We start from the raw sequence: 14,579 nt of genomic DNA, 5'->3' as shown, positions 1-14,579 counted from the left end.
CTGTTGTATTGGTTGTCGTCGTCGCAGTCAAAAAGATAACAATTATATCAGATCATATCGCCAGTCTTGCTTTTTGCTCGGTGGTTGAGAGATACATCACGATCTTCTCCATTTCCTTTTTGTCGTTATTTGGAAGGTAAGTGAGGGCAAGGGAGGGAACACACAAGCGCGATGCAGGAAGGAAAGAAATGGGCCTTACACGGTGTACGGCGAGCCCCGTCGCCATGCGCATTTCATGTGAAACATATTTGCCCCCGTCGTCGCTCGTGGGAAATACGGCACCCACGACCCAAACTTGATTGTTGTCATTAACATTATTGATACTATTATTATTATCGTTGTCATTATTATTATAATTTTCATTCTCATGATTATTATCATTATTATTATCATTACAATCATTAACATTATTAATATTACTATTATTATTATTATATTATTATTATTATTATCATTATTATTATTATTATTATTGTTATTATTATTATTATCATCATTAACTTTATTATTATTATTATTATTATTGTATTTGTTATTATTATTATTACTATTATTATTATTGTTATTATTGTTATTATTATTATTATTATTATTATTATTATTATTATTATTATTATTATTATTATTATTATTATTATTATTGTTGTTATCATTATTGTTATTATTATTATTATTATTATTATTATTATTATTATTATTATTATTATTATTATCATTATTATTATTATCATTATTATTATTATCATTATTATTATTATCATTATTATTATTATCATTATTATTATTATCATTATTATTATTATCATTATTATTATTATCATTATTATTATCATTATTATTATCATTATTATTATCATTATTATTATCATTATTATTATCATTATTATTATCATTATTATTATCAATCATTATTATCATTATTATTATTATTATTATTATTATTATTATTATTATTATTATTTATTATTATTATTACTATTATCATCATTGTTATTATCATTATTATTATTATTACTATTATTGATATTATCATAGACATTATTATTGCTATTATTACCATTAATAATAGTAGCATTATTGTTATTATTTCTTATTTCTTGGTGAATGTAAGTATCTGTACGTATATACGTTTTGTCCCCATCTCGCTATCGTTATCTCGTTTATCAATGATGGTTATCTAATCTTTTTTCATGTGTGCGTGGACATTCGTTGCAATTGTCCATTGCCTCATACGTATTCATACATACATATGTATATATATACATATATATATATATATATTATATATATATACATGTGTACATATATATATATAATATGTGTGTGCGTGTGTGTGTGTGTGTGTGTGTTTGCATATATATATATATATATATATATATATATATATATATAATATATACATACATACATACATATACCAAAGGCTTTTCCCCCTTACACGGGGGGAAGCCAAAAAGAAAAAGGCATAGAAATCACTCCCACCCATTTCATTTCCCATATATTCCATCCCCCTCCACCCTCCTCCCTTCCTATCTTGGCACCTCCTGGATGACGGGTCATCCCTGCATCCTGTCCACTGCCCTGGGTCAGAAGCAGTGTCGCAAGACGCAGCACATCCACAGCAAGGCCGCTTCATAGATTCGGCGACCCCCCTCCCCGTCCCCTCATGCAGCAAAGGAGAAGACAGGGAGAAATCCCTTCGGGTTGCGTCAATTTTTTTTTTCTCATACATACTTCCTCACCCCCATCCCCCACCCACTCCCCCTCATGCATCACAGCCTCATCTATACACAACCCTTCTCCATTCCCCCCTATCTTCTGTCCTCTCCCGTCCTTCCTCTACAGACATTCCTCTCTTTTGTAAAGCCCCCTTCACCCTATCCATCCATCTCATCCTAGGACGCCCCCTCATATTCACTCCTTCCACACTTCTTTTACTAATATTTCTTCACTCATTTTTTTTTTTCATGTATCCAGGGTTTTCAAAGACTGCAGCAGCTCACTTCCTTAGTTCCTCTAGATTACACGTTACATTTGCCCTTTTGTATTTGCCCCTGCCCTCCCCCCTCCCCGCTTGCTTTGCACTGTATTTACTGGTATCGGATGGCAGTTGCCAATGTTGGCTCTAGTCATTTAGCTTGCTTTTATCTAACCGCGAGGTTCTGTTGCTTGTTCTTGTGACTATTATCGCCATTTTTGCAGGTTAGCTTTACCGGTCCATGACTTCCCTCCCTCCCTCCTCATTCTTGTACTGAACTGATGTCTTTTCTAGTTTATTCCTTCTTTTCCTGTATGTCAATTGTTGTCGGCCTCAGAGTCGTTGCTGAGCCTTTTCCAGAAATGGTCTCTTTTTTTTCCAAGAGTGGCTGGCTTCGGCACTATCGCCACCCAATCCAATGCAATGGGGCTCGGTTTCGTGGTCTGTCTGCGTGATGAATGAGGCTTGTAAGGCGGCTTTACCTAGAAGCTGTGAGGATTTATCAAGAGAGGTGTACAATTTCTCTAAGTGTCGTAGCAAGCACCAGAGTGAGTTTGTACAATTTCAGTCTTTCCTTCACTTGAAGCTCCTTCCTCTACTCCTCTCCTCTCCTCCTCTCCCTCCTTCCTCTCCCCTCCCCTTCCTTCCTCTCCCTTTCTCCTCCTTCTCTCTCTTCTTCCTCTTCTCTTCTCCTCCTCCTCCTCCCGCTCCTTCCTCTCCCTTCCCCCTTCTTCCTCTCCCCTTCTCATCTTCCTTCCCCTCCCCCTCTTTCCTCTCCCCTTCTCCTCCTCCTCTCCCTCCTTCCTCTCCTCTTCTCCTCCTCCCCTCCTTACTCTCCCTTCCCCCTTCTTCCTTTCCCTTACTCCTCCTCCCCCTCCTTCCTATCCCCTCCCCCTCCTTCGTCTCCCCTTCTCCTCCTCCTCCTCCTCCTCCCCTCCTTCCTCCTCCCTCCCCCTCCTTCCTCTCCCCTTCTCCTCCTTCTCCTCCTCCTCTCCCTCCTTCCTCTCCTCTTCTCCTCCTCCCCCTCCTTCCTCTCCCCTCCCCCTCCTTCCTCTCCCCTTCTCCTCCTCCTCCTCCTCCCCCTCCTTCCGTGTTAACATGGTCGGTCAAAATGGCAAATGAACTTCAATATCTCTAAGTGTAGCATGTTAAACGTAGGGCTACACAACCCCGAAAGTAGATACAGCATAGATAACACGCTTTTAGAGAAAACTGAGTGCGAGAGAGACTTGGGAGTTCTAGTGAGTCCGGACCTTAAAACCAGGTAACAGTGCATTAGCTCCAGGAATAGAGCTAACAGAGCATTAGGTTTCATTACTAGGACGGTAACGAATAGAAGTGCACAGGTAATTATTAAACTCTACCTAGCGATAGTTAGACCCATCCTTGACTATGCGGTACAGTTTTGGTCTCCGTCCTACAGATTGGACATCAATTCACTAGAATCAGTACAGAGAAGAATGACCAAAATGGTACATGGACTCGGAAATTTGCCTTACGAAGAGAGGCTTAGGCACTTAAACTTACACACTCTCGAAAGACGCAGAGTGCGGGGTGATCTAATACAAGTGTTCAAGTGGATCAAAGGCTTTAACATGGGTGGTGCAAACAAGGTCGTCATATTAAAACAACAGAGCAGGACTCCCAGTAATGGTTATAAATTGGACAAATTTAGATTTAAGAAGGAAATAGGCAAGAATTGGTTTACTAATAGGGTGGTCGATGAATGGAATAAACTTAGAAACCATGAAGTACGCGCTGAAACTATCAGTTGTTTAAAAAAAAAACGATTAGACAACTTTATGGATGGGGATGACAGATGGTGATGGATAGGGAGCTGCCTAGTGTAGGCCTTATGGTCTCTTGCAGTCTCCTTCATTCATTCTTATGTTCTTCCTCTCCCCCTTCTCCTCCTCCTCCCCCTCTTTCCTCCTCCCTTTCTCTCCCCTTCTCCCCCTCCTTCCTCCTTCCTCCCCCTCCCCCTTCTTCCTCCTTCCTTTCCCCTTCTCCCCCTCCTCCTCCTCCCCCTCCTTCCTCCTTCCTTTCCTCTTCTCCTCCTCCTCACCCTCTTTCCTCCTTCCTCTCCCCTTCTCCTCTTTCTCCCCCTCCTTCCTCCTTCCTCTTCCCTTCTCCTCCTCCTCCTCCCCTTCTTCCCTCCCTCCCTCTCTTTCTCTTCCTCCTCCTTTCTCCCCTCCCTCCCTCCCTCCCCTTTGCCCTCCTGCTCCTTCCCCCCTTCCTCTCCCTCCTCCTCCTTCTTTCCTCCCTCCCTCCCTCCCTCCCCTTTGCCCTCCTCCTCCTCCTCCTCCTCCTCCTCCTCCTTCTCCTTCCCTCCCTGCCTCCAGCTGGCCCCCTCCCCCTCCCCTTCCCCCTCCCTCCCGATCGCATGATGACTGTGTGTGTGTGTGTGTGTGTGTGTGTGTGTGTGTGTGTGTGTGTGTGTGTGTGTGTGTGTGTGTGTGTGTGTGTGTGTGTGTGTGTGCATTGTCTCCTGCTTTGGCTGGCTGGGACGGTACACACACAAATTAGATGGCGGAGGCAGGGACGAGGAAGGCGAGGAGTGTCGTCGTGTATTTTTTCATCAATGAAATGGCATCTCTATTATCTGCCTGCGCTTGTACTGCCAACAAATTCCATTGGAAAATAGGTATTTTAACCCGACCACTTAGTGTATTACGGTAAATATAACAAAGGAAAAAAATAAAAGGTGTATAGGAAAACTCAAACTTAATAAAACACCAGGGCCTGACGGTTGGCATCCAACAATATTAAAGCAAATTAACAATTAAACTCTTCTTCCATTACAAATCATTTTCAATAAATCCATCATATCCGGAAAAGTCCAAAGAGAATGGAAACTGGCTAACGTTACACCCATATTCAAAAAAGGTGACAAAAACAAACCAAATAACTACAGGCCTAAGCTTCACTTTAATCCTACGAAAAATGATGGAAACTATCATCAGAGGTGCTATAGAAGACCATTTACAAAGTAACTCTTTGACAGATGATAGCCAGCATGGATTCAAAGGCAAACGTTTCTGCCTTACTAACTCACTCCAATTCTACAAAAATACGACAAAATAAACAATATACATTTAATATATATACACTTTGCAAAAACTTTTCATACCGCCCCCCACGAGAGACTACTTACTAAATTAGTTGGACAAGTAATTGCTTAAACGATCCGAAACTGAGTTCTTCTGAATGGCTAAACTTCTAGATACAAAAATCTTACGAGTGGAGTTCCTCAGGGTTCCGTTCTTGGGCCACTTCTATTCATAGTATATATGAATTATGTACATCCATTGTCTCCAAAATTGCTGATGACACAAAACTGTGCAGAATGGTAAATGATCACTTAAGCCAATCAAACATGCAAAAAGATTTAGATAAACTACAGCAATGGTCTCAAAAGTGGCTAATGAAATTTAAAACAAACGCAAGCTTATGCACATACGTAAAAATAACAGTAAGTACGATTACAAGTTATTTGGAAATGAGTTAACAAAAGTCAATAGTGAAAAGGATCTCGGCGTAATTATCAGTAACGATCTCAAATCATCCAAGCAGTGTATTTTAGTCTCAGAAAACAAATAAGATTGAAGGACTGATTGCGCCATCTTTTGACTTCAAAAGTCCATCTCTCATTAACAAGCTATATGAATCGTTAGTTCGTTTGTTATATGATGTTTCCTTATGGTCACCGAATCTCATTAAAGATATTGGCAGATTGGAAAAAAGTACAGCGGCAAGCCACAAAACTGATTCCAAATATGAAAAATAAATCATACGAAAATCGACTAAAAGATATCAATATTTTCCCTAAAAAAGGCATAGACTCAGAAGTGACTTGATACAGGTTTTTAAGATTCTAAAGGGAATTGCCAACATCCAAAGTGACCAAATTTTCACACTTGATGAGAATCCGACAAGAAATAAGGGTCTCAAACTGGCAGGAAATTCATTTCATTTGGAAGTGGGTAGAAACAACTTTGCCAACTGTGTAGTAGTAAATGAATGGAATAAACTTCCTGCAGAGGCAGTGTCATGTAGTTCGGTTCGAAACTTTAAGATTCGTTTAGATAAACACCTAAGCAAGATGCTGTAATGCCTGCCATTATTTTTCTTATATTTTTGTTTATTTGTTTGCTATTATTTGTCTGTTTATTATTATACATTTTATCATTATCTAATATATACCTGTTTGATTATCATTTACCTTTACCTATTTATTCTATTATTATTTATATTGTTACTACTTTATCAATCTATTTATCATTATTATAATTTTTTTCGCATCCGACCTAGATATGGACCAAAAGGTCTCCTGTCGGCATGTTCCTCCCTTGTAATCTTTTGAGAGATCTTGGACCCAGACACCGAGTGTCAGCCGGTCAGGGCTGCAGCAGGTGGTCGGGGATGGGGCTGGGTGGGGGTGGGGGGTTGGTTGACGGGTTTTGAAAATGGCAACTTCGCATTCCACCTTGCAGGACCACCACCACCACAAGGAAGGAAGGAAGGAAGGAAGGAAGGAAGCAGGTACCCGTCATTGGTCCCCTTCAGGTGGCTCCTCCCGTAAAACCCTTCAATATCCTCCCGTAAAACCATTCAATATCCTCCCGTTACACCCTTCAATATCCTCCTCTTTCAATTTCCCTTCTTGCTGACCTCTCTTTAGGTCAGATATTTTCTCTAGGGATAGAAGCGCTGGTTATTGCTGAGAAAATATCAGCAATTCCTCCTCACTATTGGTTGGTACTTTCCCTGTATATTGAATGCCGTCAGATGATTCTAATCATACTTGTACGGTAGAATCGTATTGGAGACAGGGAGAGAGAGAAAGAGAGTGAGAGAGAGAGAGAGAGAGAGAGAGAGAGAGAGAGAGAGAGAGAGAGAGAGAGAGAGAGAGAGAGAGAGGCAGACAAGAAGGCAGACTTAGACTGACCCAGATAGACATACATATATACAGACAGACAGACAGATGAAATTAGTGGGATACAGGCATATAGACAGCAAGAGAAATAAGACAGACAGAAACGTCCAGATATGTCACAGACAGACAGACAGACAGACAGACAGGAAGAGAAACAGACAGACAGGCAGACATACATAACGAGTACAAAGAGATATACACAGGCAAGTCAATAAAAACATTAAATAGAATATGAAGTGTTACTGTTCCCTTGAGCAAATGCATTGCATGGGCATCTACAAGTTCACACACATCCGTGATGAAAGAACCTGTCGATCACAAGACCAACACATGACCCAAGATCACACAGACAGACAGACAGACAGACAGACAGACAGACAGACACACACACACACACACACACACACACACACACACACACACACACACACACACACACACACACACACACACACACACACACACACACACACACACACACACACACACACACACACACACACACACACACACACATATATATATATACATACAAATATACGCGAGGAAGTTTTTTTTTTTTTTTTTTCCAAGAAAGGCCTGGCTCTGAGAAGGCCAAGCAACGAAGGGGAGAAAGCGGATGAGGAAGAGGAAAAAGCAAAAATAATGATGGAGGACGAAGCGCAAGTCAAGACAAAGAAGGAAAGAGAATAAGAGGAGGAGGAGGATTACAAAGGATTACAAAGGCGGAGCATGCCGACAGGAGACCCTTTGGTCCATATCCAGGTCGGATGCGAAAAAAATCATAATAAAAAAAAACTATGATAATGTAAATAACAAGTAAAACACATAAATAAATGCATAGGTATAGTTAAATAATAAACAAACAGGTAAATAGTAAATAATGATAAATTGACATATAACTAATAATAAATGAGAGTCAAACAGACAAATGATAAAAAAAAAAAGAATTATAATCATTACAGCATCTTGCTTAGGTGTTTATCTAAATGATTTTTAAAACTTTGAACTTAACTACATTGTATTACCTGTGCAGGAAATTTATTCAATAACTACATGGTTGGCGAAGTTGTTTCTACCTACTTCCAAATTAAATCTATTTCCTGACAGTTTGAGGCCATTGTTTCTTGTCTGATTCGCATTCACTGTGAACATTTTGTCACTTTTGATGTCAAGTTCCCTTTAGAATCTTAGACCTGTATCAAATCAGCCCTGAATCTACGCTTTTTGGGGAAAATAGATTCATATGTTTTAGTCTATTTTCATATGATTTATTTTTGATATTTGGAATCAATTTTGTGGCTCGCCATTGTACTTTTTCCAGTCTGTCAATGTCTTAATGAGATTTGGTGACCATACAGAAACAGCATACAGATGCTCCTCTACTTACGTTTTAGTTATGTTCCGAACGGCCAAACGCAAGTTGAAAATGAACGTAAGTTGTTACTGTACTATACATCCGTAAATTCTATTACCGTATCTTATAAAACACCCCTAAATCATTAGTTATACACATAACATTGTAAAATAATAACATTAATTTCAAATAAATTAAATTCAAGCAACATAAATTGAGATGGAGGAGGAGGATGATGAGGCAAGGCACGTTCAGTCTGTCGTTTGTGCCATGTAAACAATGGACGCAGCATCATGCGTAAATATTGTTTGAACTACGTAGAGTGCGCTAAATTAAAAAATTCACTCCAATTTTTTTTTTTTTTTTTTTTTTTTTACAATTTTTTTGTACAGTCAGTTCAAACGTAAAATCGAAAAAACGTAAAACGATTGAACGTAAGTAGAGGAGCGTCTGTATTCCAAATGTGGACGAACTAACGATTTATATAGCTTGTTAATGAGTGGACTTTTGAAATCAAAAGATCGCACAATCTATATAAGTAAAAAATAAACTGACCCTTCGCGTTTGGTGGTAAATCGGTTACACCGCCAACTACGGTGAAGAAGAAGAACTCGAAGAAGAAGAAGAACTCGAAGAAATCGAAGAAGAAGAAGAGGAAGAACTCGAAGAAGAAGAAGAAGAAGAAGAAGAAGAAGAAGAACTCGAAGAAGAAGAACTCGAAGAAGAAGAACTCGAAGAAGAGGAAGAAGAAGAACTCGAAGAACTCGAAGAAGAAGAAGAAGTAGAACTCGAAGAAGAAATCGAAAAACTCGAAGAAGAAGAAGAACTCGAAGAACTCGAAGAACTCGAAAAAGAAGAACTCGAAGAACTCGAAAAAGAAGAACTCGAAGAACTCGAAAAAGAAGAACTCGAAGAACTCGAAAAAGAAGAACTCGAAGAACTCGAACGAGAAGAACTCGAAGAAGAACTCGAAGAAGAAGAACTCGAAGAAGAAGGAGAACTCGAAGAAGAAGAACTCGAAGAAGAACTCGAAGAAGAACTCGAAGAAGAACTCGAAGAAGAACTCGAAGAAGAACTCGAAGAACTCGAAGAAGAACTCGAAGAACTCGAAGAAGAACTCGAAGAACTCGAAAAAGAACTCGAAGAACTCGAAGAAGAACTCGAAGAACTCGAAGAAGAACTCGAAGAACTCGAAGAAGAACTCGAAGAACTCGAAGAAGAACTCGAAGAACTCGAAGAAGAAGAAGAGCCCAGGCGCGGGCGCAGCGCCGCAGGCCAAGGCCCCCGGCGTAGCCGGTGGGCTTGTCAGTCCTAGAATCTTATTTACAAAGGATTACAAAGGCAAAGCATGCCGACAGGAGACCTTTTGATCCATATCTAGGTCGGATGCAAAAAAAAATAATAATAATAATAAATTAAAACTATAACAATGTAAATAACAATTAAAATACATAAATAAATGCATTGGTATAGTTGAATAACAAACAAACAGGTAAATAGTAAATGATAATAAATTGACATATAACTAATAATAAATGAAAATCAGACAGACAAATTATAACAAAACAAAAACAGTTAATATAACATAAATTATAATAATTACAGCATCTTACTTAGGTATTTATCTAAATGATTCTTAAAGCTTCGAACTGAACTACATTGCACTACCTGTGCAGGAAGTTTATTCCATTCATTAACTACACGGTTGGCAAAGTTGTTTCTACCTACTTCCAAATTGAATCTATTTCCGGACAGTTTTTGAGACCATTGTTTCTTGTCTGATTCTCATTCAATGTGAAAATTTGGTCACTTTTGATGTTGTCAATTCCCTTTAAAATCTTAAAGACCTGTATCAAGTCACCTCTGAGTCTACGCTTTTTTAGGGAAAACAGATTCATGTGCTTAAGTCGATTTTCGTATGATTTATTTTTGATATTTGGAATCAGTTTTGTGGCTCGCCGTTGTACTTTTTCCAGTCTGTCAATGTCTTTAATGAGATTCGGTGACCATACGGAAACAGCATATTCCAAATGTGGACGAACTAACGATTTATATAGCTTGTTAATGAGTGATGGACTTTTGAAATCAAAAGATCGCGCAATCAATCCCAGAATCTTATTTGCTTTCTCAGAGGCTGAAATACACTGCTTGGATGATTTGAGGTCGTTACTGATAATTACGCCGAGATCTTTTTCACTATCCACTTTTGTTAACGAATTTCCAAATAACTTGTAATCGTACTTGCTGTTATTTTTACCTATGTGCATTACCTTGCATTTAATTGTGTTAAATTTCATTAGCCACTTTTCAGACCATTGCTGTAATTTATCTAAATCTTCTTGAATATCTAATTGGTTTGAGTGATCATTTGCCACTCCGCACAGTTTTGTATCATCAGCAAATTTGGAAACAGTAGATTTTAGTCCATGGTCTATATCATTTATATATACTATGAATAGAAGTGGCCCAAGAACGGAACCCTGAGGAACTCCACTTGCAACACTTTTCCATCCAGAAGTTTTTCCATTTAAAACAACTCTCTGTTTTCGACCTTTCAACCAATTACTAGTCCAACTTAATAGGCTACCACTTATTCCATGCAAAGCTAATTTAGTAAGTAGTCTTTCGTGTGGGACGGTATCAAAAGCTTTTGCAAAGTCTAGATATATTAAATCTATATTGTTTCTTTTGTCATAATTCGAGACAACTGTGTTGTAGAATTCGGGTAAGTTAGTCACGCAAGAACGTTTCCGTCTGAAACCATGTTGGCTATCATTTATCAAACGGTTACTTTCTAAATGATATTCGATAGCATCTCTGATGATAGTTTCCATTATTTTTCCTACGATCGAAGTCAAACTTTCTCAGAGGCTGAAATACACTGCTTGTTTGATTTGAGTTCGTTACTGATAATTACGCCAAGATTCTTTTCACTATCCACTTTTGTTAACGAATTTCCAAATAACGTGTAAACATACTTACTTTTATTTTTAACTATGTGCATTACCTTGAATTTAATTGTGTTAAATTTCATTAACCACTTTTCAGACCACTGCTGTAATTTAACTAAATCTTCTTGAATATCTAATTGGTTTAAGTGATCATTGGCCATTCTGCACAGTTTTGCATCATCAGCAAATTTGGAAACGGTAGCTTTTAGTCCATGGTCTATATCATTTATATATATTACGAATAGAAGTGGCCCAAGAACAGAACCCTGAGGACCTCCACTTGTAACATTTTTCCATCTAGAAGTTTTTCCATTTAAATCAACTCTGTTTTCGATCATTCAACCAATTACTAGTCCAAACTAATAGGTTTCCACTTATTCCATGTAAAGCTAATTTAGTAAGTAGTCTTTCGTGTGGGACGGTATCAAAAGCTTTTGCAAACTCTAGATATATTAAATCTATATTGTTTTTGTCATAATTCGAGATAACTGTTGCAAGAACCTTTCCGTCTATAACCATGCTGGCTATCATTTATCAAATAGTTACTTTCTAAATTATATTCAATAGCATCTCTGATGATAGTTTCCATAATTTTTTACGGTTGAAGTCAAGTTTATAGGCCTGCAATTATTTGGTTTCTTTGTCACTTTTTTTTAATATAGGAGTAACATTAGCTAGCTTCCTTTCTCTTGTGACATCTCCGGATATGGCGGATTTCTTGAAAATAATTTCTATTGGAACAATCTCATTTCCATTTCCTTTGAGATTCTTGGTTGCCAACCATCAGGTCCTGGCGTTTTATTAATTTTGAGTTTTTCTATACACCTTTTAATTTTTTCTTTTGTTATAGCAAGTTTACCCTACAATTTTCACAGGTTTCAGTTTGGAGTTCACTTTGACGTGTTTCGTTTACGAATACAGAGGTAAAATAGTTGATTAATAAGATACACATTCTTTCATCTGAATATTCAAGTTGACCATGAGCAGATAATAGTGGACCAATGTGATTCCTAACAAACTTTTTATCTCTAATGTAAGTAGGAGGAGGAGGAGGAGGAGGAGGAGGCGGAAAATAAAAAGGAACAATAAAAAAAGGAGTCTTATTCCTTTTTTTTATTGTCATTTTTATTGTTTTTATTGAGGAAAAGAATGGGGAAGAGGAGGAGGAGAAGGAGGAATATAAGGAGGAAGAACATCAGGAGGAGGAGGAGGAGGAGGAGGTGGAGGTGGAGGAAGAGATGGAAGATGAAAGGGAACAATAAAGTAAGGGGAAGAAAAGGAGGAAGAGAAGAAGAAAGAGGAGTGGAGGTAACCAAACCAAAAAGGAGGAGGAGAAACGAAAGGGGACGAAGAGGAGGAGCAGGAGGAGGAGGAGGAGGAGGAGGAGAAGGAAAGGGAAGAGAAAGACGAGGGCTAGAAGAAGAAAGAAGAGGAGGAGAGTGAGGAGGAAGAAGAGGAGAAGGTGAAGGAGAATGAGGAGGAGGGAGGAGGATAGAAGGAGAAGTAGAATAAAGAGGAAGGAAGTCCTTCATAATCATGATGATTGATGATGGGAAGAGAGAAAGATGATGATAAGAAGGAGGAGGAGGAGGAGCAATAAGAGAGGAAACACAAAGAAAAAGGGAGAATGAAGAAGAGGAGAATGAAGAAGAAGAAGAAGAAGAAGAAGAAGAGGGTTAATGACCATGAGGAGGAGGAGGATGAGCAAGAGGAGAAGGAAAAGGAGGAGGAGGGAGAACATGACAAAGAGAAGAATGTTTAGAGAGGACAGGAGGAGGACCAGGAAGAGAAGGAGGATGAGGATGAGGAGGAGAACATGAAAGAGGATTAAGAAGAGACAATACGGACTAAAAGAAAAAAAACTTTAAAAATACCAAAAAGGACCCGAGAAAGCCAAACATGTGAGAACAAAGGGGACAGCCGGTTTTTTTTGTCCGTCCCCAATTCCAAACACGCAGATGAAATCGGACGGTTGCTCACCAAGGCTTAAGGGTTAATTAAGAGTTGCATGATATGGCATAGGGACCAAAATATATAAAAACATCATTAAAAACAAAAACAAAAATGAATACCATATGGGTGCTGAGGATAGCCTGATTTATAGAATTCCTTGTACAAGCTGTCCCGTCAGTGATTTTGGGGAAACTGACAGAGGAATAAAACAACGACTACATGAACACAAGAATGACGTAAAAGCCCACCGGACATCAAATTCTCTTGTGGTTCATAGAGACAATTTTGGCCCCACCTTCCTGACTGGGAAAATACAGAGGTACTCCACTCCACAAAGGGCCAAGAAAGCAAGAAAGAAAAATAATCGAAGCAGCGTACATCGCTTCAAAGCCTTGCAATAGTCATAGAGAAGGATTTATTCAATCATCAAAGCTGACTAGCGACTTTGTTCGAGGTGAAGCGGAACGAAGGAAGGACGGAGATAGGAGAATGGGGAGGAACGGGGTAAGGAAAGTGAAGTGTAGTATCATAAGCTGTAAATGTTCTCTCAGTGTATCATACTCTGAGGAAGTCCCTTAAGGACGAAACGTTAGTAATAAAACTCCTACTTTTTTTTTTTTTTTTTTTTTTTTTTTTTTTTTGCGTTTACCTCATCAGCCTTTCCACTCATATACATATATATATATATATATATATATATATATATATAATATATATAAATATATATATATATATATATATATATATATATATATATATATATATATGACGTCAGTGGAATAGGAAACACAGGAGTCTTAGTCCGAGTTTATTCCTGACTAGTTTCACAAGTATACTTTTTCAAAGGAATGGTGTACAAGCAACCTGTGGACATTTTATACATGAGGTGGACCTCACAACCTCTCCGTGTTACCATAGTTGGCGACAAGTGTGAACATTACATAGTCATTGTAACAAATAATAAGCAAATGTAATGATAACACTGGGGAGCACTCATTTTGTTGCATTTAAAAAAAAAGACTTTTCTATAGTCAACTTGAGTGTGCTGATTTCAAATCTGAAGTCGGGTTTTGTCTGCAAGCTACAGATTTGATGCAATTTGACATTGTTATTTATTTTTTAAATTTTCGTTATTATAGGAAATTGCAATATCAGCCACAATTCTTTTGTTCACTTGAATCTTAAAACAGTATGAAAGCCATTTCTGTACATTTATTAAGGCAAAAGAAACAGAACATTAACAGAACATCTATCCCAAAGTTAGATTAGAATCCTAAAAAACATCACCACAGCTGATGGAAGCTTATCAATTTCTTTGTGTATTTTTTCAGGCAGGAATTTGCGTTTGTACTTTTATTATTATTACCATTAACATTTCCATGTGTAATTGAATGTGTAAGTATG

The 14,579-nt window shown here is 38.2% G+C and overlaps 1 protein-coding gene across 6 annotated transcripts in view; it reads left to right on the top strand.

The window, feature by feature from the left end:
• LOC143031065 (BTB/POZ domain-containing protein 6-like) overlaps nt 1–14,579 on the top strand; it is a 76,523-nt gene continuing 61,944 nt past the window's right edge. For 4 of the 6 annotated variants that reach the window (XM_076194449.1, XM_076194447.1, XM_076194448.1 and 1 more), the window contains exon 1: nt 2–136. The gene's annotated coding sequence lies outside the window, so the exon portion shown is untranslated. Of the gene's footprint in view, nt 137–14,579 lie in introns of all 6 variants that reach the window. The other 2 variants (XM_076194450.1, XM_076194446.1) reach the window with 2 other exon arrangements.

Source organism: Oratosquilla oratoria, chromosome 12, assembly GCF_046742065.1.
Source record: "Oratosquilla oratoria isolate Oo_2021 chromosome 12, ASM4674206v1, whole genome shotgun sequence".
Lineage (NCBI taxonomy): Eukaryota > Metazoa > Arthropoda > Malacostraca > Stomatopoda > Squillidae > Oratosquilla > Oratosquilla oratoria.
The sequence above is the reverse complement of the archived record's forward strand: the minus strand, read 5'-3'. Positions and strand labels throughout refer to the sequence as shown.